The 27702-nt window shown below is 49.0% G+C and overlaps 1 long non-coding RNA gene across 1 annotated transcript in view; it reads right to left on the bottom strand.

Moving 5' to 3' along the window:
- Positions 1-905: 905 nt before the first annotated feature.
- LOC138268008 (uncharacterized) overlaps positions 906-27702 on the bottom strand; it is a 39089-nt gene continuing 12292 nt past the window's right edge. Inside the window, exon 3 of the long non-coding RNA XR_011199901.1 lies at positions 906-1121. This is a non-coding gene — a long non-coding RNA (uncharacterized lncRNA). The remainder of the gene's footprint in view (positions 1122-27702) is intronic.

The raw sequence follows: 27702 nt of genomic DNA, 5'->3' as shown, positions 1-27702 counted from the left end.
GGCTGGTGCCCTCCGCTCCGGAGGACTCACAGCCTTCATGCCAACTTCTAAATGATCCCAGAACCCCTGGTGATATCCAATATCTCTATACTTTACTTTCTGATTACTTTACCCCATGGACCAGTGGTTCCTAAACTTTTTAGAACCACCACCCACTTTTTAGAACGACAAACGTTTGTGACCCACCTAGATCTGATGGACCTGAGGTGCTCCGTTTTTCAATGTAACTAAAGCATCATGTGGTGGCCCACTGCCATTTACAGATGGCACATTTTCCATTGAAATGGACACTGCATGTGCACAGACACACAGTTTAACAGTTCTACTGATAAAACTATATAGCAGACAAATTATATTCTGCATAAATAGTCAATATTTATCTTCTGTTCATCACCAAGTAAAGTGTCTGGATTTGTTTTAATTCTATGAAAATCTTTGGTTCCATCACATTCAATGGCGTAACGAAACTGGAGCCCCCCCTGCAATGAACATGGAGTCCTACCCCCCTCCCCTGGACTCACTCTGGCCAGGTGCTGTGCTGAGGGGGCACTCTGGAGCTCCCCCCCCCCCCCGAACGCCCTCCTGAACACCGCAGGGGTGCCACTGACCACATTTCAGTCCCACACAAAAATGTGTTTCTGTTTTTGCTTTCCTAACAGCTGAGTGTGTGCAGTTCATTCACAGGTATTTACATGGTGCTGTCTGTTACAAAAAATGATTGTCAGATAATTCAGTTTGCTTTTGTCTGACCTCAAAGTGAGAGGGGATTGTAAACACCAATCTCCATGTGAAAAAAGCAGCAGTTTTTTTCAGAAGACAAAGCCTGACATTTGTGCCCTGTCTTTGAAGCACAACACATGTGACAATAGAAATGCAGAATTGAAAGACATTTATTTATTGCATGGACTTCCACGACCACCAAACATGGGCTGGCGATGCGCCCAGATTCCGGGAAGCGCTATCATAGATGATTTCACTAATTATTGGCACCAAGTTTCTTGGCCATGTGTACACAGGGGCTGTAATGTTTGCTCGTGTCCTCAATCCAACCCTCTTCCTGGGTCCTCCTCAGCTCACCAGTGTGCGGAATGTTTTGTACACAGTTTCCCTCAGCTGCAAATCTGGAAATGGATAATACGTTTTAGAAAATGTGCCCACGCCACCTACTAGAAGCATTGTTATTGGCATAGATGTCATAAAAAGATGCCTTTCGAAGATTGATTCTGGGCAGGGTTTGAAACCGTAGGTACCCATGAATTGAGCTGAAAATCGGATGGCTTGCATTTTGTAAGTTTTTGCAATTTTTTTCAATTCTGAGAGCTTTTTTGAATTGCAAAGTCTTCAATTGTAGCAATTTAAAAATTCTTTAGCTTTAGCCAGGGTCGTATGTAAAAAAATAGTATGCTAAAATATTGTCGGACACAAAAACAGTGTTTTAAATATTTTTAACAAAATGCCCATCCTATTGGAAATAGATTTTCAATTATTAACTCTAGGGGGGCGATATTTTTGTAAATGAGACTTGGGACAACATATTTATGCTAGGGGGCATCCTGACGACGATACAGTGACAAGCCTCTTGTCATTACACAGAAAGAAAGTTTTCAAAGAAGTAGGTGCTGACGAGCTTCCCTTGCTACGCTCTCTGCCAGGTTTACGCTGTTTGTAATGCGGCCCAATCACTGCCAGGAGTCACCAGTTGGCAGTTCTAGGGCTGGTGAGACTTTGCACAGGGCGGATGAGGTGGCAGCTGGCACAGGGCTCAGTGAGAGGCGGGGCTAGACCCATCAGGTCTAGGGCTCTGGACCAAGGCCCGTCCCCATCCCAAGCAGGAACCAGGACATGGCACATCCCAGACATCTTAACCACAAGAGGAACCTCTGAGAGGCACTTTACTGCCCGGGTCAATAAAACATAATATTCTGTCTGCAGACTCCATCCGTTCAGTTACACCCTAGGTCAGTGGTTCCCAACCTGGGGTCTGCAAGGCCTCCTCAGGGGGTCCGAGACTGCTTAGAAAATGAAATAATATTAACAGATGAAGTCCCCAGCTTTCAGTAATGACTCATTGGGGGGGGTGTCTCCGGATTCCAAAAATGATTCAGAGGGGGTCCCCTATTCCAGTAATGATAAAGTGGGGAGTCCACAGAAGTCAAAAGTTTGGGAACCACTGGCTTACGTTGTTACAAATGAATGCAGATAGTTACATGTAGAATGGAGACAGGGGAGTGAGAGCAAACAAGAGAGATAAACTGAGAATGAAATGGAGCGAGTGAGTGAGAAAGACAAAGGGGGAGAGAGGGAGCTAAAGAGAGAGAAAGTTGTGGAAATAAAGAGAGAGAGGGCTGGAAAAGTGTAGGAGAGAGCTACCGGCAGTTGGAGAGCTGTGGATAAAAGCAAGAGTGTGAGGTGATGTGAGAGAAAGAGTATCAGAGACAGTGGGGGTCCTTTGAAAGAGAAAGTGGGTGCCACACAGTGACAAAAAAGGGAAGAGGGAAAGACTGAGTGTGTTAGTGAGAAAAAGGAAAGAAAGACTTGGCGTGTGTAGGGAGCTGGCCTGGGGTGTGGTGAGCACCTATGATGTTATCACCTTTTACCAGGTCCAGGTATCCCCTCTTAGTGAAGTGTAGGCAGTGCCTAGAAGCCAGGGATCTCTAGAGGTAGCTGTGGATGAGCAGCCGAGACTTATCTAGGAGACATGCAAAGCTTATGCAATACCACTGTAGTCACACAGTACTCACACACATGAAAGAACCACACAGCGTTACAAAAATAAAGGCACTTTTTTATGGTAACACAAATACTAAAATACTGCATAGGCAATACTCCACTAGCAGGTGAGTAAATACACTATTATATATACATAAGAAGTCAGGAATTGGGATTGAAAGCAAACGAAAACAGTGAAATAACAGAAAATAATGGAGACCCTAGGGGGAGACCATACCATACACTTAAGTAAGTGTAATGCGAAGGTCAGACTCCCACCCAAGGAAGTGGAATCTGTAGAGGGGAGCTCGAGGAACTAGGAACCCGAAAAGGTAAGTGCCAGAGTGCCCTCCCCCCCAGCTACCCGGAGAGAAGAGGTAAGTACCTGGTTTTTCCCCAAACTCACAGGTAAACTTTGGAAAAGGACTGCGCAAGACTCATGCAAGACTGGAAGAAACAGAAGATGGATCCTCACAGAAAAGGACCTGCAAATGAAGGGGACCAGGTCCAGTTGGAGTGTCCGGTTGGGGCAGGAGCCACTACCCAGCCTTCTGGAGATGCAGGACCAGGTCAAAGGTGAAGACCAGGAGTTAGCTATGCAGCACAGAAGTAGGAGAAGAGTTCCACGAGTGATGCAGCCGATGTCCCATGTCGGAAGAAGTTGCATTCAGTCAGTGGTGTTGAAGCTTTGGCAAAGGCAGGAGTTGCAAAAGTAGAGTTGCAGATCTGCTGGGGACCAGGAAGGTCCGGGGGGATTCAAACCAAGGAGGGGAGTCCCAGGCGACCCTCAGCAGTGAGGAGAGTCAGAAGTCGAGGAGGCAACTCACAAGCAGCAGGCACGGGAGTCGCAGTGAGGCCCACTCTGCACACCTGGAGAGGAGTCCCACGTCGCTGGAGCAGCAGGCAGGAGACTGTGCTGTGAAGGGAAGAGTGCTGGAGGCCCGGGCTACACGGAGCTTGAAGATCCCTTGGAAGAAGAGCATAAGCCTTGGTAATTGAAAGAGGCACGGTGCACAGGGGTACTGTCCTGCAAGGACATGCGAGGGCTTACCATCTCCCAATCTCCCAAGTTGAACAGTTGGTAGAGAGGACCAGGGGGACCACTCCAGACCAGCACCTGTGAAGCAGGATCCACGCAGTTTTGCAGGGGAGAAGATCTACGCAGCCAGTCGTGGTTGAAGTTGGTGCCTGCGGATGCAGGGGAGTGACTCCTTCACTCCAAGGAAGATTCCTTCTTGCTTCTTGTGCAGGCTGAAGACTCGTCGCCCTCAGAGGATGCGCAGCCGGGGAAATGTTGCAGTTGCTGGAAGGAGCTGGAGAAACAATGTTGCAAAGCGGAGTCGTCGCTGGAGATGCAGATTGTCGGTTCCTGGAGGGTTCAGTTGTAGTCCTAGTGGCCAGAAGATGAAGTAAACGATGCAGGAGTCCTGCTGGAATCTTGCATGTCGAATCTGAGGACTCACCCAAGAGGGAGACCCTAAATTGCCCAGGAAGGGAGATTGGTCACCTAACAGGGTGACCACCTATTAGGAGGGGGCTGTGACATCACCTGCCTGACCTGGCCAGTCAGATGCTCCCAGGGGTCTCTGCCCACCTTGGATTCAAGATGGCAAAATCAAGTGGCCTCCTGGAGGAGCTCTTAGCACCACCCCTGGGGTGGTGATGTACAGCAGAATGGTCACTCCCCTTTTCTATTGTCCAGCTTCGCGCCAGAGCAGGGACTGGGGGTCCCTCGACTGGTGCAAACTGGTTTATGCACTGAGGGCACCAAATGTGTTTTTCAAAGCATACCGGTGGCTTGGAGAGGCTACCCCTCCCAAGCCATGTAACATCTATTTCCAAAGGAAGAGGATGTTGCCTCCCACCCCCAAAAGAAAACCTTTGTTCTGCCTTCCTGGGATTGAGCTGGTCAGCAGGAGGGCAAAAACCTGTCTGGAGGATGGCTGCAGCGCGGGCTGCCTGGGAAATCCCTGCAAACTGGTGGGAGCAAAGCTGGGGGTCCTTTAGGGCGCCCCTACAGTGCATGGACTCATACAACCAATACTGGCAATAGTATTGGGGTATGACTCTGATATGTTTGATACCAAGCATGCCCAGATTCAAAGTTACCATTATGTAGCTGGACATAGGACCTGTGTCCAGTACACTTGTAAAATGGCTTCCCCGCACTTACGAAGTCCACGAAAATGGAGCTGGAGTTCGTAGGGGCAACTCTGTTCATACAGGGGTGCCCTCACACACAGGTATTTGTACTCTGCCCTCTGGGCTAAGAGGGCCTACCATAGGGGTGACTTACAGTGACCTGTAGTGAAAGGGTACATGCACCCTTTCACACAGGCTGCTATGGCAGGCCTGCAGACACATTTTGCATTGGCTCCCATGGGTGGCATAGTACATGCTGAAGCCCATGGGAACCCCTGGTGTCCCAATGCCCTGGGTACCTAGGTATCAAATACTAGGGACTTACATGGGAGTACCAGGATGCCAATTGTGGGGTATACAAAGCTAGGAACAACCAGATTTAGAGGGAGAGAACACAGTCACTGGGGTCTTGGTTATTAGGATCCCAATGAACACAGTCAAAACACACTGACAGCAGGCAAAAGGTGGGGGTAACCATGCCAAAAAGAGGGTACTTTCCTACAGTGTGTTAGTGAGAAAAATTAAGGAAAGACTGTGTGTGTGTAATAAAAAGAAAAGAAAGACCATGTGAGTAAAAAGGAAGGAAGGACTGGGTATGTTTTTGAGGAAAAGAAAGAGAGAACGTGAAGGAGCAAATGTATGAGAGGAGCAGAGAGGGGCTGAACCCGCTGTTTGAAGTGGGCAGAATCATTCACATGGGCACCTCTAGTTCCCAGACTATCCTATTCCCCTGCCACGTTCCCCAGGGTCCCAGCAAGCCTCCCGTCATATTCAAACTCTACATGGAGTCTCCTGGCACTCTATCTATGGGTAATAACTCCACAAGCCACCAATGTGGCAAACAGCGTTAGGTGAACACTTCCTCTAAGGGAATTATACAGAAACTGAAACACTTTCTGCACCTCATCCAGATCATAAGAGAAGTGGGGGGCTTTGGAGAAGGAATGTAAAAAGAGAGGTGGGTGGTGTATGAAAAGGAAGAGGGGAAAAACCCAGTCGCAGCTCGAGGGAGAGAGAAGGGGTGGTGGCGACCACAACATAAATAACCAAATTTTAAAAACTTATCTATTTCACCAAGTAGCGCCACCTTCAAACCGATCCTCATCCGCAGGGACAGGCTCAGGCTCTCAGCCTGCCCTGCGTCCAATCCTACTGTTCTGTAGAGATTTTAGTTACAGCTTCATACACGTTATTTTAGCACACTACGCCTGCCACTGTGCACTTTAACCTAGACATATTTTATTCAGCTTTGTTTTATTATTTTAACAATAGCCACATTTGCGGTCTTTTTTTATTTTCTCTATCTAGCTGTTCTTTGCCTAGGCCAGCACTGCGTTCTTAAAACAAGACATTTCTTTCGCTCTGTGCTTTTCTCAAGGCTGTAGTAAGATAGGGTGTCGGCAAACGTGGTAACGCTTTGTCACTAGTGTTCATAGAAACATACGCACTCTTACGTTGGGATCCTTTCTTGGAACATCAGCTGTTTTGTTATAAAAACACTACTTTGATCCATATACGTTTGAGGGAGATTCCCGCCAGATCACCACAACTGTATGATGATTGCTGGGTGCTTCGCCACAGTTGCTTCAGGCCTTTGCTCAGGTATGGGGGATGATGTCTTCCCAGGGGAACCTGAAGGGCAGAATTAGAGCTTATCATGCTGTGCTCTAAGGTAGCCTAGGTAGGAATTATTTTAATGATTCTAGTGACAATATGGTAGCCTTTTTTTATGCTTCACTCTCTTTGTCACAATTTTAATCCTGTCATGCTTTATCGTCCTAGTTATTGCAGTACATGCTTTATTATCTAAGATGCAGTTGCTTCAATAAAACCTTACTGAAATATATACTGCCTCTGATTGTCCTTGTATATGTGAGACTAATGTAACTGAGAGAAACAGATGTTATCTGAGTGACCACGATTTCCCTGAGGAATCAATTGTGTCATGCGCTCGGCTGCCCAATCATCCCTGCTCTCGGGTAGAGATGAGGCACTGCTAGTTAGCCGGAGCAAAACCCGGATTCGGCCGACAGGTGTCACCTGTAGTGGGTTTAGACTCAGTCCCCCACAGCGCAAGTAATTCTGAGTCCCAAATCCTGTAGTCTCATTAGGAGAATGAGAACCTACGTGACACTACCACTGCTTTCATGGTGCTGGCAGCATGAAAGCAGCGGTGGGATTGGACGGAGTGCCCTGGCTGGGTGCTCTGAGTCAAAGTGGAAGCCTCTGCCTCCAATACGGCAATGCATTGTCGGATTGGACTCAGTCTACTACGCATATATGTTTGGCTGGCCCGAGACGGACGGCCAAACATACATGTGCACTGAGGGGGAGTGCAAATAAGACGGAGTGAAAGATAGAGGATGGAAGAAGATGGAAAATCAAGGGAATGTGAGTGGTAGAGGGAGAGAGAGCTGGAGTGGGGAAGGGAGAGAGTGAAATAGAGGTGGATAGAGCCATAGAGGGTTTATAAGAAAAATAAAGAGATAGTTAGAAATAAATATAGGAAAGGGGAGAGAGACAGAAAGAGAAAGTGTATGAGTGAGAGAGAGAAGAAGAGAGTAAGAGTGGCTGAAGGAAACAATAGAACAAAGTAAAGCAAAAGACATTGGAGAGAGGGGTGTGTGACAATGAGAGAAGCAAGAGGGTGAGAGAAAGAGCACAGGGGAGGGAGAGAGAGAAACGAGGGAAGAAAGAAATAAAAAAGAAAGAATGAAAGAATGAAAGAAAGAAAGAAAGAAAGAAAGAAACTGCCCTTTGGCGACTAGTTCATGGGTATAAAGCGCTATTACTTGTTCGTTAATGTGCAGAGGTGATTCGTTCAAGGGCAGAACGTGCTACTAACCCTTTGCTACTGCCCATCTGCTACTCATTCAAGAATGTAAAGGGTTGCTGCATGTTCGCTAATGTGCTTTGGCATCTTGTTTATGGGTATAAAGCGTTACTACCTGTTTGTTACTGCGCTTCGGCGACTAGTTCATGGGTAGAAAGCGTTACTACCTGTTTGCTACTGCACTTCGGCGACTCGTTCATGAGTATAAAGCACTGCTAACCGTTCGCTACTGCACTTCGGCGACACGTTCACGGGTATAAAGCACTGCTACCCGTTCACTACTGCACTTTGGTGACTCGTTCATGGGTATAAAGCACTGCCACCCGTTCACTACTGCGCTTCGGCGACACGTTCACGGGTATAAAGCACTGCTACCCGTTCACTACTGCACTTTGGTGACTCGTTCATGGGTATAAAGCGCTGCCACCCGTTCGCTACTGCGCTTCGGCGACACGTTCACGGGTATAAAGCGCTGCTACCCGTTCGCTACTGCGCTTCGGCGACTCGTTCACAGATATAAAACACTGCCACCCGTTCGCTACTGTGTTTTGGTGACTCGTTCATGGGTATAAGGCACTGCTACCCATTTGCTGCTGTGCTTTGGTGACTCGTTCATAGGTATAAAGCGCTGCTACCCGTTCGCAACTGCTATTTGGTGACTTGTCGATGGGTATAATGCGCTACTACCCGTTTGCAACTGCGTTTCGGCAACTCGTTCAAGGGAATAAAGTACTACTACCCGTTCTCTACTACACTTTGGTAACTTGTTCATGGGTATAAAGTGCTACAACTCATTCGCTACTGTGCTTTGGTGACTTCGTTCATGGGTATAAAGTGCTGCTACCTGTTTACTACTGTGCTTTGGCGACTCGTTCATGTGTATAAAGCGCTGCTACCTGTTCACTAATTCCCTCTGGCTACTAGCTCATAGGTATAAACCACTGCAACCCGTTCGCTACTGCACTTTGGTGACTCGCTCATGAGTAAAAATTGCTACTACCCATTATCTACTGCACTTTGGCAACTCCTTCATGGGTATAAAGTGCTACTACCTGTTCGCTCTTGGAATTTGGTGACTTGGTCATGGATATAAAGCGCTACTACCTGTTCGCTACTTCACTTTGACGACTCATTCATGGGTAGAAATCGCTGCTACCCATTTGCTAATTCCCTTTGGTGACTCATTCATGGGTATAAAGTGCTACTACCCGTTCGCTACAGCATTCATGGGTATAAAGCACTGCTACCTGCTCACTTCTGCACTCTGGTGACTTGTTCATGGGTATAAAGTGCTACTACCCGTTCGCTATTTCGTTCATGGGTATAAAGCACTGCTACCTGTTCACTTCTGCACTTTGGAGACTTATTCATGGCTATTAAGCACTTTTATGTGTTTGCCTCTGCACTTTGGCAACTCGTTCATAGGTATAAAGAGCTGCTACCCATTTGCTACTGCACTTTGGTGACTCGTTCATGGGTACAAAGCATGGCTACCCATTTGCTCATGCCCTTTGGCTACTCGTTCATGGATAGAAAGTGCTGCTACCCATTAGTTACTGCATTTTTGTGACTCGTTTATGGGTATAAAGCACTGCTACCCATGTGCTACTGCACTTTGGCGATTCGTTCATGGGTATAAAGCACTGCTACCCATCTGCTACTGCACTTTGGCGATTCGTTCATGGGTATAAAGCACTGCTACTCATTCATGGGTAAAAAGCACTTCTAACCATTTGCTATTGCACTTTGGTGACTCATTTGTGGGTGTATAGCGCCACTACCAGTTTGCTACTGTGCTTTGGCAACTCGGTCATGGGTATAAAGCACTGCTACCCATTCGCTAATGTCATTTGGCTACTCATTCATGGGTATAAAGAACTGCTACCCGTTCGCTACTGCACTTTGGTGATTCATCCATGGCTACCGCGCTTTGGCGACTCGTTCATGGATATAAAGTACTACTACTCATTCTCTATTACACTTTGGCAACTTGTTCATGGGTATAAAGTGCTGCTACCCGTTCACTACTGCACTTTGGTGACTCGTTCATGGGTATAAAGTGCTGCTACCCGTTCACTACTGTGCTTTGGTGACTTGTTAATGGGTATAAAGCACTGCTAACCATTCGCTACTGTGCTTTGGTGACTCGTTCATGGGTAGAAAGCACGGCTACCCTTTCGCTACTGCAATTTGGTGACTCGTTCATGGGTATAAAGTGCTCCTACCCGTTCACTACTGTGCTTTGGCGAATCATTAATGGGTATAAAGCACTGCTACCCGTTCACTACTGTGCTTTGGTGACTCGTTAATGGGTATAAAGCACTGCTACCCGTTCGCTACTGTGCTTTTGTGACTCGTTCATGGGTATAAAGCACTGCTGCCCATTCACTACTGCGCTTGGCGACTCGTTCATGGGTAGAAAGCACGGCTACCCGTTCGCTACTGTGATTTGGTGTCTCATTCATGGGTATAAAGCGCTACTACCCATTCGCTACTGCACTTTGGACACTCGTTTGTGGATAGAAAGACCTACTACCTGTTCGCTACTACATTTTGGCAACTCGTCCATGGGAATAAAGTACTACTAACCATTCTCTACTACACTTTGGCAACTTGTTTTATGGGTATAAAGTGCTACTTCCCAATTGCTACTGCGCTTTGGTGACTCATTCATGGGTACAAAGCACGGTTAGCTGTTCGCTACTGCCCTTTGGCTACTCTTTCATGGGTATAAAGTGCTGCTACCCGTTCACTACTGCACTTTAGTGACTCGTTCATGGGTATAAAGTGCTGCTACCCATTCACTAATGTCCTTTGGCTACTCTTTCATGGGTATAAAGTGCTACTACCCGTTCACTGCTGTGCTTTGGTGACTTGTTCATGGGTATAAAGCACTGCTATCCGTTTGCTACTGTGCTTTGGTGACTCGTTCATGGGTATAAGGCACTGCTACCCGATCGCTACAGCACTTTGGTGACTCGTTCATGGGTGTAAAGCACTGCTACCCGTTCACTACTGCGCTTTGGCGACTCCTTCATGGGTATAAGGCACTGCTATCCATTCGCTGCTGTGCTTTGGTGACTCGTTCAGGGGTATAAAGCACTGCTACCCGTTCACTATTGCGCTTTGGTGACTAGTTCATGGGTATAAAACACTGCTACCCGTTCACTACTGCGCTTTGGAGACTCGTTCTTGGGTATAAGGCACTGCTACCCATTTGCTACTGCGCTCTGGTGACTCGTTCATGGGTATAAGGCACTGTAAGGAAATGCCTCCTTGGCATGGTTACCCCCTGACTTTTTGCCTTTGCTGATGCCAAGTTATGATTTGAAAGTGTGCTGAGGCCTGCTAACCAGGCCCCAGCACCAGTGTTCCTTCCCTAACCTGTACCTTTGTTTCCACAATTGGCACACCCTGGCATCCAGGTAAGTCCCTTGTAACTGGTACCCCTGGTACCAAGGGCCCTGATGCCAGGGAAGGTCTCTAAGGGCTGCAGCATGTCTTATGCCACCCCGCAGACCCCTCACTCAGCACAGACACACTGCTTGCCAGCTTGTGTGTGCTGGTGAGGACAAAACGAGTAAGTCGACATGGCACTCCCCTCAGGGTGCCATGCCAACCTCACACTGCCTATAGGTATAGATAAGTCACCCCTCTAGCAGGCCTTACAGCCCTAAGGCAGGGTGCACTATACCATTGGTGAGGGTATAGGTGCATGAGCACTATGCCCCTACAGTGTCTAAGCAAAACCTTAGACATTGTAAGTGCAGGGTAGCCATAAGAGTATATGGTCTGGGAGTCTGTCATACACGAACTCCACAGCACCATAATGGCTACACTGAAAACTGGGAAGTTTGGTATCAAACTTCTCAGCACAATAAATGCACACTGATGCCAGTGTACATTTTATTGTAAAATACACCCCAGAGGGCATCTTAGAGATGCCCCCTGAAACCATACCCGACTTCCAGTGTGAGCTGACTAGTTTTAGCAGCCTGCCACACACCAGACATGTTGCTGGCCACATGGGGAGAGTGCCTTTGTCACTCTGTGGCTAGTAACAAAGCCTGTACTGGGTGGAGGTGCCTCTCACCTCCCCCTGCAGGAAATGTAACACCTGGCGGTGAGCCTCAAAGGCTCACCCCCTTTGTTATAGCACCCCAGGGCACTCCAGCTAGTGGAGTTGCCCGCCCCCTCCGGCCACGGCCCCCCTTTTTGCGGCAAGGCCGGAGGAGATAATGAGAAAAACAAGGAGGAGTCACTGGCCAGTCAGGACAGCCCCTAAGGTGTCCTGAGGTGAAGTGACTAACTTTTAGAAATCCTCCATCTTGCAGATATAGGATTCCCCCAATAGGATTAGGGATGTGCCCCCTTCACCGCAGGGAGGAGGCACAAAGAGGGTGTACCCACCCTCAGGGCTAGTAGCCATTGGCTACTAACCCCCCAGACCTAAACACACCCCTAAATCGAGTATTTAGGGGCTCCAAGAACCTAGGTAACTAGATTCCTGCAACCTAAGACGAAGAAGGACTGCTGAGCTGAAAACCTGCAGAGAAGACGGAGACACCAACTGCTTTGGCCCCAGCTCTACCGGCCTGTCTCCCCCCTTCAAGGAACTGCTACAGCGACGCGTTCCACAGGGTCCAGCGACCTCTGAAGCCTCAGAGTACTACCCTGCATCTAAAAGGACCAAGAACTCCTGAGGACAGCGGCTCTGCTCCAAAGAAGAAACATCTTTGCAACAAAGAAGCAACTTTTAAAGAACACACGTTTCCCGCCAGAAGCGTGAGACTTTGCACTCTGCACCCGACACCCCCGGCTCGACTTGTGGAGATCCAACACTACAGGGAGGACTCCCCGGCGACTGCAAGCCTGTGAGTAGCCAGAGTTGACCCCCCTGAGCCCCCACAGCGACGCCTGCAGAGGGAATCCAGAGGCTCCCCCTGACCGCGACTGCCTGCTTCTAAGAACCCGACGCGCAGCCCCCAGGACCTGAAGGATCCGACCTCCAGTGCAGGAGCGACCCCCAGGTGGCCCTCTCCCTTGCCCAGGTGGTGGCTACCCCGAGGAGCCCCCCCTCTTGCCTGTCTGAATCCCTGAAGAGACCCCTAGGTCTACCATTGAACTACATTGCAAACCAGACGCCTGTTTGCACACTGCACCCGGCCGCCCCCGTGCCGCTGAGGGTGTACTTTTTGTGCTGACTTGTGTCCCCCCCGGTGCCCTACAAAATCCCCCTGGCCTGCCCTCCGAAGACGCAGGTACTTACCTGCTGGCAGACTGGAACCGGAGCACCCCCTTCTCCATTGAAGCCTATGCCTTTTGAGCACCACTTTGACCTCTGCACCTGACCGGCCCTGAGCTGCTGGTGTGGTAACTTTGGGGTTGCCCTGAACCCCCAACGGTGGGCTACCTTGGACCCAACTTTGAACCCTGTAGGTGGTTTACTTACCTTCAAAACTAACAAACACTTACCTCCCCCAGGAACTGTTGAAAATTGCACTTTGTCCAGTTTTAAAATAGCTTATTGCCATTTGTGTGAAAACTGTATATGCTATTTTGCTAATTCAAAGTTCCTAAAGTTCCTAAGTGAAGTACCTTTCATTTAAAGCATTATTTGTAAATCTTGAACCTGTGGTTCTTAAAATAAACTAAGAAAATATATTTTACTATATAAAAACCTATTGGCCTGGAATGTTCTTTGAGTGTGTGTTCCTCATTTATTGCCTGTGTGTGTACAACAAATGCTTAACACTACCCTCTGATAAGCCTACTGCTCGACCACACTACCACAAAATAGAGCATTAGAATGATCTCTTTTTGCCACTATCTTACCTCTAAGGGGAACCCTTGGACTCTGAGCATGCTAATTCTCACTTTGAAATAGTAAATACAGAGCCAACTTCCTACAGGCACTGCTACCCGTTCGCTACAGCACTTTGGAGACTCGTTCATGGGTATAAAGCACTGCTACCCATTCGCTGCTGCGCTTTGGTGACTCGTTCATGGGTATAAAGCACTACTACCCGTTCACTACTGCGCTTTGCGACTCGTTCATGGGTATAAAGCACTGCTACCCGTTCACTACTGCGCTTTGGTGACTCGTTCACGGGTATAAAGCACTGCTACCCGTTCGCTGCTGTGCTTTGGTGACTCGCTCACGGGTATAAAGCACTGCTACCCGTTCGCTACTGTGCTTTGGTGACTCGCTCACGGGTATAAAGCACTGCTACCCATTCCCTACAGCGCTTTGGCGACTCGTTCATGGGTGTAAAGCACGGCTACCCGTTCACTACTGCGTTTTGGTGACTCGTTCATGGGTATAAAGCACTGATACCCGTTCGCTACTGCACTTTGGTGACTCGTTCATGGGTATAAAGCACTGATACCTGTTCGCTTCTGCGCTTTGGTGATTTGTTCATGGGTGCTGGTGACTCGTTCATGGGTAGAAAAAGCGCTGCTACCCGTTCGCTACTGAGCTTTGGAGACTCGTTCATGGGTATAAAGCGCTGCTACCCGTTCACTACTACGCTTTGCAACTCGTTCATGGGTATAAAGCACTGCTTCCCCTTCGCTACTGCGCTTTGGTGACTCGTTCACGGGTATAAAGCACTGCTACCCGTTCGCTGCTGTGCTTTGGTGACTCGCTCATGGGTATAAAGCACTGCTACCCGTTCGCTACTGTGCTTTGGTGACTCCCTCATGGGTATAAAGCACTGCTACCCGTTCACTACTGCGCTTTGGTGACTCGTTCACGGGTATAAAGCAAGGCTACCCGTTCGCTACTGTGCTTTGGTGACTCGTTCATGGGGATAAAGCACTGATACCTGTTCACTACTGCACTTTGGTGACTGTTCATGGGTATAAAGCACTGCTACCCGTTCGCTACTGCGCTTCAGCGACTCGTTCACGGGTATAAAGCACTGCTACCCGTTCGCTACTGCGCTTTGGCGACACGTTCACGGGTATAAAGCACTGCTACCGGTTCGCTACTGCGCTTTGGCGACTCGTTCACGGGTATAAAGCACTGCTACCCGTTCGCTACTGCGCTTCGGCAACACGTTCACGGGTATAAAGCACTGCTACCCGTTCACTACTGCGCTTTGGTGACTCGTTCACGGGTATAAAGCACTGCTACCCGTTCACTACTGCGCTTTGCGACTCGTTCATGGGTATAAAGCACTGCTACCCGTTCGCTACTGTGCTTTGGTGACTTGTTCACGGCTATAAAGCACTGCTACCCGTTCGCTACAGCGCTTTGGTAACTCGTTCATGGGTATAAGGCACTGCTACCCGTTCGCTGCTGTGCTTTGGTGACTCGCTCATGGGTATAAAGCACTGCTACCCGTTCGCTACTGTGCTTTGGTGACTCGCTCATGGGTATAAAGCACTGCTACCCATTCACTACTGCGCTTTGGTGACTCGTTCACGGGTATAAAGCAAGGCTACCCGTTCGCTACTGTGCTTTGGTGACTCCTTTATGGGGATAAAGCACTGATACCGCGCTTTGGTGACTGTTCATGGGTATAAAGCACTGATACCCGTTCGCTAGTGCACTTTGGTGACTGTCCCTGGGTATAAAGCACTGATACCTGTTCGCTTCTGCGCTTTGGTGATTTGTTCATGGGTGCTGGTGACTCGTTCATGGGTATAAAGCGCTGCTACCTGTTCGCTACTGCGCTTCAGCGACTCGTTCACGGGTATAAAGCACTGCTTCTTGTTCGCTACTGCGCTTTGGTGACTCGTTCACGGGTATAAAGCAAGGCTACCCGTTCGCTACTGTGCTTTGGTGACTCGTTCATGGGGATAAAGCACTGATACCTGTTCACTACTGCACTTTGGTGACTGTTCATGGGTATAAAGCACTGCTACCCGTTCGCTACTGCGCTTCAGCGACTCGTTCACGGGTATAAAGCACTGCTACCCGTTCGCTACTGCGCTTCGGCGACACGTTCACGGGTATAAAGCACTGCTACCCGTTCGCTACTGCGCTTTGGCGACTCGTTCACGGGTATAAAGCACTGCTACCCGTTCGCTACTGCGCTTCGGCGACACGTTCACGGATATAAAGTACTGCTACCCGTTCACTACTGCGCTTTGGTGACTCGTTCACGGGTATAAAGCACTGCTACCCGTTCACTACTGCGCTTTGCGACTCGTTCATGGGTATAAAGCACTGCTACCCGTTCGCTACTGCGCTTTGGTGACTTGTTCACGGGTATAAAGCACTGCTACCCGTTCGCTACAGCGCTTTGGTAACTCGTTCATGGGTATAAGGCACTGATACCCGTTCGCTGCTGTGCTTTGGTGACTCGCTCATGGGTATAAAGCACTGCTACCCGTTCGCTACTGTGCTTTGGTGACTCGCTCATGGGTATAAAGCACTGCTACCCGTTCACTACTGCGCGTTGGTCACTCGTTCACGGGTATAAAGCAAGGCTACCCGTTCGCTACTGTGCTTTGGTGACTCCTTCATGGGGATAAAGCAGTGATACCGCGCTTTGGTGACTGTTCATGGGTATAAAGCACTGATACCCGTTCGCTAGTGCACTTTGGTGACTGTCCATGGGTATAAAGCACTGATACCTGTTCGCTTCTGCGCTTTGGTGATTTGTTCATGGGTGCTGGTGACTCGTTCATGGGTATAAAGCGCTGCTACCCGTTCGCTACTGCGCTTCAGCGACTCGTTCACAGGTATAAAGCACTGTTACCCGTTCCCTACTGCGCTTCGGCGACTCGTTCACGGGTATAAAGCGCTGCTACCCGTTTCCTACTGCGCTTCGGCGACACGTTCACGGGTATAAAGCGCTGCTACCCGTTCGCTACTGCGCTTCGGCGACAGGTTCACGGGTATAAAGCACTGCTACCCGTTCACTACTGCGCTTCGGGACTCGTTCACGGGTATAAAGCACTGATACCCGTTCGCTACTGCACTTTGGTGACTGTTCATGGGTATAAAGCACTGATACCTGTTCGCTTCTGCGCTTTGGTGATTTGTTCATGGGTGCTGGTGACTCGTTCATGGGTATAAAGCGCTGCTACCCGTTCGCTGCTGCGCTTCGGCGACTCGTTCACGGGTATAAAGCACTGCTACCCGTTCGCTACTGCGCTTCAGTGACTCGTTCACGGATAGCAAGCGCTGCTACCCGTTCGCTACTGAGCTTCAGTGACTCGTGTGACTCGTTCACGGGTATAAAGCGCTGCTTCCCGTTCGCTACAGCGCTTTGGTAACTCGTTCATGGGTATAAGGCACTGCTACCCGTTCGCTGCTGTGCTTTGGTGACTCGCTCATTGGTATAAAGCACTGCTACCCGTTCGCAACTGTGCTTTGGTGACTCGCTCATGGGTATAAAGCACTGCTACCCGTTCACTACTGCGCTTTGGTGACTCGTTCACAGGTATAAAGCAAGGCTACCCGTTCGCTACTGTGCTTTGGTGACTCCTTCATGGGGATAAAGCACTGATACCGCGCTTTGGTGACTGTTCATGGGTATAAAGCACTGATACATGTTCGCTTCTGCGCTTTGGTGATTTGTTCATGGGTGCTGGTGACTCGTTCATGGGTATAAAGCGCTGCTACCTGTTCGCTACTGCGCTTCAGCGACTCGTTCATGGGTATAAAGCACTGCTACCCGTTCCCTACTGCGCTTCGGCGACTCGTTCACGGGTATAAAGCGCTGCTACCCGTTCCCTACTGCGCTTCGGCTACTCGTTCACGGGTATAAAGCGCTGCTACCCGTTCCTTACTGCGCTTCGGTGACACGTTCACGGGTATAAAGCACTGCTACCCGTTCGCTACTGCGCTTCGGCGACACGTTCACGGGTATAAAGCACTGCTACCCGTTCACTACTGCGCTTCGGGACTCGTTCACGGGTATAAAGCACTGATACCCGTTCGCTACTGCACTTTGGTGACTGTTCATGGGTATAAAGCACTGATACCTGTTCGCTTCTGCACTTTGGTGATTTGTTCATGGGTGCTGGTGACTCGTTCATGGGTATAAAGCGCTGCTACCCGTTCGCTGCTGCGCTTCGGCGACTCGTTCACGGGTATAAAGCACTGCTACCCGTTCGCTACTGCGCTTCAGTGACTCGTTCACGGATAGCAAGCGCTGTTACCCGTTCGCTACTGAGCTTCAGTGACTCGTTCACGGATAGCAAGCGCTGCTACCCGTTCGCTACTGAGCTTCAGTGACTCGTGTGACTCGTTCACGGGTATAAAGCGCTGCTTCCCGTTCGCTACAGCGCTTTGGTAACTCGTTCATGGGTATAAGGCACTGCTACCCGTTCGCTGCTGTGCTTTGGTGACTCGCTCATGGGTATAAAGCACTGCTACCCGTTCGCAACTGTGCTTTGGTGACTCGCTCATGGGTATAAAGCACTGCTACCCGTTCACTACTGCGCTTTGGTGACTCGTTCACAGGTATAAAGCAAGGCTACCCGTTCGCTACTGTGCTTTGGTGACTCGTTCATGGGGATAAAGCACTGATACCGCGCTTTGGTGACTGTTCATGGGTATAAAGCACTGATACCTGTTCGCTTCTGCGCTTTGGTGATTTGTTCATGGGTGCTGGTGACTCGTTCATGGGTATAAAGCGCTGCTACCCGTTCGCTACTGCGCTTCAGCGACTCGTTCACGGGTATAAAGCACTGCTACCCGTTCCCTACTGCGCTTCGGCGACTCGTTCATGGGTATAAAGGGCTGCTACCCTTTCCCTACTGCGCTTCGGCGACACGTTCACGGGTATAAAGCGCTGCTACCCGTTCGCTACTGCGCTTCGGCGACACGTTCACGGGTATAAAGCGCTGCTACCCGTTCCCTACTGCGCTTCGGCGACACGTTCACGGGTATAAATCACTGCTACCCGTTCGCTACTGCGCTTCGGCGACTCGTTCACGGGTATAAAGCACTGCTACCCGTTCACTACTGCGCTTCGGGACTCGTTCACGGGTGCACTGCTACCCGTTCACTACTGCGCTTCGGGACTCGTTCACGGGTATAAAGCACTGATACCCGTTCGCTACTGCACTTTGGTGACTGTTCATGTGTATAAAGCACTGATACCTGTTCGCTTCTGCGCTTTGGAGATTTGTTCATGGGTGCTGGTGACTCGTTCATGGGTATAAAGCGCTGCTACCCGTTCGCTGCTGCGCTTCGGCGACTCGTTCACGGGTATAAAGCACTGCTACCCGTTCGCTACTGCGCTTCATTGACTCGTTCACGGATAGCAAGCGCTGTTACCCGTTCGCTACTGAGCTTCAATGACTCGTTCACGGATAGCAAGCGCTGCTACCCGTTCGCTACTGAGCTTCAGTGACTCGTGTGACTCGTTCACGGGTATAAAGCGCTGCTACCCGTTCGCTACTGTGCTTCAGTGACTCGTTCACGGATAGCAAGCGCTGTTACCCGTACCCAGCCATTTTACACTGCACTTAAGTAACTTATAAGTCACCTATATGTCTAACCTTTACCTGGTAAAGGTTAGGTGCAAAGTTACTTAGTGTGAGGGCACCCTGGCACTAGCCAAGGTGCCCCACATTGTTCAGAGCCAATTCCCTGAACTTTGTGAGTGCGGGGACACCATTACACGCGTGCACTACATATAGGTCAATACCTATATGTAGCTTCACAATGGTAACTCCGAATATGGCCATGTAACATGTCTATGATCATGGAATTGCCCCCTCTATGCCATCCTGGCATAGTTGGCACAATCCCATGATCCCAGTGGTCTGTAGCACAGACCCTGGTACTGCCAAACTGCCCTTCCTGGGGTTTCACTGCAGCTGCTGCTGCTGCCAACCCCTCAGACAGGCATCTGCCCTCCTGGGGTCCAGCCAGGCCTGGCCCAGGATGGCAGAACAAAGAACTTCCTCTGAGAGAGGGTGTTACACCCTCTCCCTTTGGAAAATGGTGTGAAGGCAGGGGAGGAGTAGCCTCCCCCAGCCTCTGGAAATGCTTTCTTGGGCACAGATGTGCCCAATTCTGCATAAGCCAGTCTACACCGGTTCAGGGAACCCCTTAGCCCTGCTCTGGCGCGAAACTGGACAAAGGAAAGGGGAGTGACCACTCCCCTGACCTGCACCTCCCCTGGGAGGTGTCCAGAGCTCCTCCAGTGTGCTCCAGACCTCTGCCATCTTGGAAACAGAGGTGCTGCTGGCACACTGGACTGCTCTGAGTGGCCAGTGCCACCAGGTGACGTCAGAGACTCCTTGTGATAGGCTCCTTCAGGTGTGGCTAGCCTATCCTCTCTCCTAGGTAGCCAAACCCTCTTTTCTGGCTATTTAGGGTCTCTGTCTCTGGGGAAACTTTAGATAACGAATGCAAGAGCTCATCCGAGTTCCTCTGCATCTCTCCCTTCACCTTCTGCCAAGGAATCGACTGCTGACCGCGCTGGAAGCCTGCAAACCTGCAACATAGTAGCAAAGGCGACTACTGCAACTCTGTAACGCTGATCCTGCCGCCTTCTCGACTGTTTTCCTGCTTGTGCATGCTGTGGGGGTAGTCTGCCTCCTCTCTGCACCAGAAGCTCCGAAGAAATCTCCCGTGGGTCGACGGAATCTTCCCCCTGCAACCGCAGGCACCAAAAAGCTGCATTACCGGTCCCTTGGGTCTCCTCTCAGCACGACGAGCGAGGTCCCTCGAATCCAGCAACTCTGTCCAAGTGACCCCCACAGTCCAGTGACTCTTCAGTCCAAGTTTGGTGGAGGTAAGTCCTTGCCTCACCTCGCTGGGCTGCATTGCTGGGAACCGCGACTTTTGCAGCTACTCCGGCCCCTGTGCACTTCCGGCGGAAATCCTTTGTGCACAGCCAAGCCTGGGTCCACGGCACTCTAACCTGCATTGCACGACTTTCTAAGTTGGTCTCCGGCGACGTGGGACTCCTTTGTGCGACTTCGGGTGAGCACGTTTCACGCATCCACGTAGTGCCTGTTTCTGGCACTTCTCTGGGTGCTACCTGCTGCTGAGAGGGCTCCTTGTCTTGCTCGACGTCCCCTCTCTCTCCTGGTCCAATTTGCGACCTCCTGGTCCCTCCAGGGCCACAGCAGCGTCCAAAAACGCTAACCGCACAATTTGCAGCTAGCAAGGCTTGTTGGCGTTCTTTTGGCGGGAAAATACTTCTGCACAACTCTCCACGGCAAGAGGGATCCGTCCACCAAAGGGGAAGTCTCTAGCCCTTTTCGTTCCTGCAGAAACCTCAGCTTCTTCTGTCCAGTAGAAGCTTCTTTGCATCCACAGCTGGCATTTCCTGGGCATATGCCCATCTCCGACTTGCTTGTGACTTTTGGACTTGGTCCCCTTGTTCCACAGGTACCCTAGATTGGAAATCCACAGTTGTTGCATTGTTGGTTTGTGTCTTTCCTGCATTATTCCTCTAACACGACTTCTTTGTCCTTAGGGGAACTTTAGTGCACTTTGCACTCACTTTTCAGGGTCTTGGGGAGGGTTATTTTTCTAACTCTCACTATTTTCTAATAGTCCCAGCGACCCTCTACAAGGTCACATAGGTTTGGGGTCCATTCGTGGTTCGCATTCCACTTTTGGAGTATATGGTTTGTGTTGCCCCTATCCCTATGTTTCCCCATTGCATCCTATTGTAACTATACATTGTTTGCACTGTTTTCTAAGACTATACTGCATATTTTTGCTATTGTGTATATATATCTTGTGTATATTTCCTATCCTCTCACTGAGGGTACACTCTAAGATACTTTGGCATATTGTCATAAAAATAAAGTACCTTTATTTTTAGTATAACTGTGTATTGTGTTTTCTTATGATATTGTGCATATGACACTAAGTGGTACTGTAGTAGCTTCACCCGTCTCCTAGTTCAGCCTAAGCTGCTCTGCTAAGCTACCATTATCTATCAGCCTAAGCTGCTAAACACCCTATACACTAATAAGGGATAACTGGGCCTGGTGCAAGGTGCAAGTACCCCTTGGTACTCACTACAAGCCAGTCCAGCCTCCTACATTGGTTGTGCAGTGGTGGGATAAGTGCTTTGAGACTACTTACCACTCTTGTCATTGTACTTTTCATAAGAGAAAAATATACAAAACAAGGTCAGTGTATATACACATAGCCAAAAAGTTTTGCATTTCCTCTTTTCACTCTTTTCTAAGTGCTGAAAAGTACTTCTAAACTTTCAAAAAGTTCTCAAAAGTTTAAAAAGTTTTTTTTTCTGTCTTTCTAAAAAGTTCTGAAAACTTTTTTCTCTTTTTCTATCACTTTAACTCTCTCTAAAAATGTCGGGCACAGGCCAAAATGTTGACCTGTCTAAAATTGCATATGATCACCTTAGCTGGAAAGGAGCAAGGAGTCTCTGCATAGAGAGAGGTTTGAGTGTAGGGAAGAATCCTTCCTTGGAACTGTTACTTAATATGCTTAGAGAACAAGATAAGGCTAAAAGTGCCCCATCTGTTGAAAAAGTAGCTAATGGTTCTCAATCTGATCCAGGGACTCCCCTTAGGAAAAGGTTCAGGAAAGAAACTTCTTAGCCTGCCCATTACTAGACAGTCTAGCATAGTTGGTAATGATGATGAGCCACACCATACAAATAGTGTTGTCTCACATCATAGCAAAAGCATTTATTCTCACCATACTGGTAGTGATGTTTCTGTTAACCAAGCTGTTAGGGTGGCTTCTGTAAGGGACAGGTCTCCTTCTGTTCATTCCCATCATACCTCTGTATCTAGGAATGTCCCTCCCACCAACCCTGATGACAGAATGTTAGAGAGGGAACTCAATAAGTTGAGGGTGGAACAAACCAGACTGAAGCTTAAAAAGCAACAGCTGGATTTGGATAGACAGTCTTTTGAACTAGAGAAGGAAAGACGGAAGTTGGGTTTAGAAACCCATGGTGGCAGCAGCAGTATTCCCCATAGTCATCCTGCAAAAAAACATGATTCCAGGAATCTGCACAAGATAGTTCCCCCTTATAAGGAGGGGGATGACATTAACAAGTGGTTTGCTGCACTTGAGAGGGCCTGTGTTGTACAGGATGTCCCTCAAAGGCAGTGGGCTGCTATCCTATGGCTATCATTTAGTGTAAAAGGTAGGGATAGGCTCCTTACTGTTAAAGAAAGTGATGCCAATAATTTTACAGTTCTTAAGAATGCACTCCTGGATGGTTATGGCTTAACCACTGAACAGTACAGGATAAAGTTCAGAGAGACCAAAAAGGAGTCTTCACAAGACTGGGTTGATTTCATTGACCATTCAGTGAAGGCCTTGGAGGGGTGGTTACATGGCAGTAAAGTTATTGATTATGAAAGCCTGTATAACACAATCCTGAGAGAGCATATACTTAATAATTGTGTGTCTGATTTGTTGCACCAGTACCTGGTAGACTCTGATCTGACCTCTCCCCAAGAATTGGGAAAGAAGGCAGACAAATGGGTCAGAACAAGGGTGAACAGAAAAGTTCATACAGGGGGTGACAAAGATGGCAATAAGAAGAAAGATGGTGAAAAATCTCAAGATAAGCATGGGGATAAGGGTAAAACCAAAGATCCCACTTCAAATCTTAAACACTCTTCAGAGGGTGGGGATAAAACTAATTCTTCCTCTTCTTCTCAAACTGCACACATTAAAAAACATTGGTGCTTTGTGTGTAAAAACAGAGGCCATAGGCCAGGGGATAAGTCCTGTCCAGGTAAACCCCCTGAGCCTACCACCACTAATACATCAAGCTCTAGTGCCCCTAGCAGTAGTGGTACTAGTGGTGGGAATGCTGGCAACAGTCAAGTTAAGGGTGTAGTTGGGTTCACTTATGGGTCCATAGTAGAAACTGGGGTAGTCAGTCCCAAGACAGTTTCTGTCACACCTAGTGGCATTGGCCTTGCCACACTGGCTGCTTGTCCCCTTACAATGGATAAGTACAGGCAGACAGTTTCAATAAATGGTGTTGAGGCCTTGGCCTAAAGGGACACAGGTGCCAGTTTCACTTTGGTGACTGAAAACCTAGTGCACCCTGATCAACACATCATTGGACAACAGTATAAGATTATTGATGTCCATAACTCCACTAAGTTTCTTCCCTTAGCTATAATTCAGTTTAGTTGGGGTGGAGTTACTGGCCCTAAGCAGGTGGTGGTATCACCTAGCTTACCTGTAGACTGTCTCTTAGGTAATGACCTAGAGGCCTCAGGTTGGGCTGATGTAGAGTTTTGTGCCCATGCAGCCATGCTGGGCATCCCTGAGGAATTGTTCCCTCTCATTTCTACTGAAATGAAAAAGCAAAGGAGAGAAGGCCTGAAAACTCAGGATGCCTCTCCATCAGCAGGTAAAAAGGGTATCACAGTATCCCCTAACCACCCTACCATTCAGGATACCATTCCTGTGGTGGGAGAAACCTCTCCTGGGGTGGCACCTGTTCCAAGGGAATCATCAGTTGGCAAAACTGTACTCCCTGAGGTGGAAGTACCTCTCTGTGGGATAACTAACATTGGTGAGAAAAAGAGCACCATTTTAGTTAACATGGAGCATCCCTCCAACCCTCCCAGAGAAACTTTAGTGCAGAAACCCTGCACTGCCTCACAACACTTAGGACAGCATCCCTGCCCTAGTGTGGAGCTCATAGGACAGCATCCCTGCCCTGCTCCAACTCAAGAGAAACAGCATCCCTGTTCTCTCTTCCAGCCATATGGACAAAGTTTTTGCCCAGCTATGGCTTTCTTGAGACAGCATCCCTGTCTGGCATTTCCATCACTACAAATAGGTTCAGTGGACAATTCCCACTGCTCTAAACTAAAACTTACTGATAGAAACTCTGAAAATACATCTTCACATTGTTGCTTAGCTAAAAAACTTCAAACAGGGTGGTTTACATCCCCACAGGGAAGTAACCATATAGTGGATGATAAAGGGAGTAACCAGTCTATTGCAGAGCTACTCTCTACTTATCACCACTTAGACAATAAAGTCTCAACTGGCCAAGGTTAGTCTTATTGTCCTTCGTTTGGGGGGGGTTGTGTGAGAAAGTAGCCTCTTTCTAGCCTTGTTACCCCCACATTTGGCCTGTTTGTGAGTGTATGTCAGGGTGTTTTCACTGTCTCACTGGGATCCTGCTAGCCAGGGCCCGGTGCACATAGTGACAACCCTATGTTTTCAGTATGTTTGTTATGTGTCACTGGGACCCTGCTAGCCAGGACCCCAGTGCTCATAAGTTTGTGGCCTATATGTATGTGTTCCCTGTGTGGTGCCTAACTGTCTCACTGAGGTTCTGCTAACCAGAACCTCAGTGGTTATGCTCTCTCATTTCTTTCAAATTGTCACTAACAGGCTAGTGACCAATTTTACCAATTTACATTGGCTTACTGGAACACCCTTATAATTCCCTAGTATATGGTACTGAGGTACCCAGGGTATTGGGGTTCCAGGAGATCCCTATGGGCTGCAGCATTTCTTTTGCCACCCATAGGGAGCTCTGACAATTCTTACACAGGCCTGCCACTGCAGCCTGAGTGAAATAACGTCCACGTTATTTCACAGCCATTTTACACTGCACTTAAGTAACTTATAAGTCACCTATATGTCTAACCTTTACCTGGTAAAGGTTAGGTGCAAAGTTACTTAGTGTGAGGGCACCCTGGCACTAGCCAAGGTGCCCCCACATTGTTCAGAGACAATTCCCTGAACTTTGGGAGTGCGGGGACACCATTACACGCGTGCACTACATATAGGTCACTACCTATATGTAGCTTCACAATGGTAACTCCGAATATGGCCATGTAACATGTCTATGATCATGGAATTGCCCCCTCTATGCCATCCTGGCATAGTTGGCACAATCCCATGATCCCAGTGGTCTGTAGCACAGACCCTGGTACTGCCAAACTGCCCTTCCTGGGGTTTCACTGCAGCTGCTGCTGCTGCCAACCCCTCAGACAGGCATCTGCCCTCCTGGGGTCCAGCCAGGCCTGGCCCAGGATGGCAGAACAAAGAACTTCCTCTGAGAGAGGGTGTTACACCCTCTCCCTTTGGAAAATGGTGTGAAGGCAGGGGAGGAGTAGCCTCCCCCAGCCTCTGGAAATGCTTTCTTGGGCACAGATGTGCCCAATTCTGCATAAGCCAGTCTACACCGGTTCAGGGAACCCCTTAGCCCTGCTCTGGCGCGAAACTGGACAAAGGAAAGGGGAGTGACCACTCCCCTGACCTGCACCTCCCCTGGGAGGTGTCCAGAGCTCCTCCAGTGTGCTCCAGACCTCTGCCATCTTGGAAACAGAGGTGCTGCTGGCACACTGGACTGCTCTGAGTGGCCAGTGCCACCAGGTGACATCAGAGACTCCTTGTGATAGGCTCATTCAGGTGTGGCTAGCCTATCCTCTCTCCTAGGTAGCCAAACCCTCTTTTCTGGCTATTTAGGGTCTCTGTCTCTGGGGAAACTTTAGATAACGAATGCAAGAGCTCATCCGAGTTCCTCTGCATCTCTCTCTTCACCTTCTGCCAAGGAATCGACTGCTGACCGCGCTGGAAGCCTGCAAACCTGCAACATAGTAGCAAAGGCGACTACTGCAACTCTGTAACGCTGATCCTGCCGCCTTCTCAACTGTTTTCCTGCTTGTGCATGCTGTGGGGGTAGTCTGCCTCCTCTCTGCACCAGAAGCTCCGAAGAAATCTCCCGTGGGTCGACGGAATCTTCCCCCTGCAACCGCAGGCACCAAAAAGCTGCATTACCGGTCCCTTGGGTCTCCTCTCAGCACGACGAGCGAGGTCCCTCGAATCCAGCAACTCTGTCCAAGTGACCCCCACAGTCCAGTGACTCTTCAGTCCAAGTTTGGTGGAGGTAAGTCCTTGCCTCACCTCGCTGGGCTGCATTGCTGGGAACCGCGACTTTTGCAGCTACTCCAGCCCCTGTGCACTTCCGGCGGAAATCCTTTGTGCACAGCCAAGCCTGGGTCCACGGCACTCTAACCTGCATTGCACGACTTTCTAAGTTGGTCTCCGGCGACGTGGGACTCCTTTGTGCGACTTCGGGTGAGCACCGTTTCACGCATCCTCGTAGTGCCTGTTTCTGGCACTTCTCCGGGTGCTACCTGCTGCTGAGAGGGCTCCTTGTCTTGCTCGACGTCCCCTCTCTCTCCTGGTCCAATTTGCGACCTCCTGGTCCCTCCAGGGCCACAGCAGCATCCAAAAACGCTAACCGCACGATTTGCAGCTAGCAAGGCTTGTTGGCGTTCTTTCGGCGGGAAAACACTTCTGCACGACTGTCCACGGCGAGAGGGATCCGTCCACCAAAGGGGAAGTCTCTAGCCCTTTTCGTTCCTGCAGAAACCTCAGCTTCTTCTGTCCAGTAGAAGCTTCTTTGCACCCGCAGCTGGCATTTCCTGGGCATCTGCCCATCTCCGACTTGCTTGTGACTTTTGGACTTGGTCCCCTTGTTCCACAGGTACCCTAGATTGGAAATCCACAGTTGTTGCATTGTTGGTTTGTGTCTTTCCTGCATTATTCCTCTAACACGACTTCTTTGTCCTTAGGGGAACTTTAGTGCACTTTGCACTCACTTTTCAGGGTCTTGGGGAGGGTTATTTTTCTAACTCTCACTATTTTCTAATAGTCCCTGGGACCCTCTACAAGGTCACATAGGTTTGGGGTCCATTCGTGGTTCGCATTCCACTTTTGGAGTATATGGTTTGTGTTGCCCCTAACCCTATGTTTCCCCATTGCATCCTATTGTAACTATACATTGTTTGCACTGTTTTCTAAGACTATACTGCATATTTTTGCTATTGTGTATATATATCTTGTGTATATTTCCTATCCTCTCACTGAGGGTACACTCTAAGATACTTTGGCATATTGTCATAAAAATAAAGTACCTTTATTTTTAGTATAACTGTGTATTGTGTTTTCTTATGATATTGTGCATATGACACTAAGTGGTACTGTAGTAGCTTCACACGTCTCCTAGTTCAGCCTAAGCTGCTCTGCTAAGCTACCATTATCTATCAGCCTAAGCTGCTAGACACCCTATACACTAATAAGGGATAACTGGGCCTGGTGCAAGGTGCAA

The sequence above is a fragment of the Pleurodeles waltl genome, chromosome 12, assembly GCF_031143425.1.
Source record: "Pleurodeles waltl isolate 20211129_DDA chromosome 12, aPleWal1.hap1.20221129, whole genome shotgun sequence".
Lineage (NCBI taxonomy): Eukaryota > Metazoa > Chordata > Amphibia > Caudata > Salamandridae > Pleurodeles > Pleurodeles waltl.
Note: the sequence above shows the minus strand (reverse complement) of the source record. Positions and strands in the feature narration are given on the sequence as shown.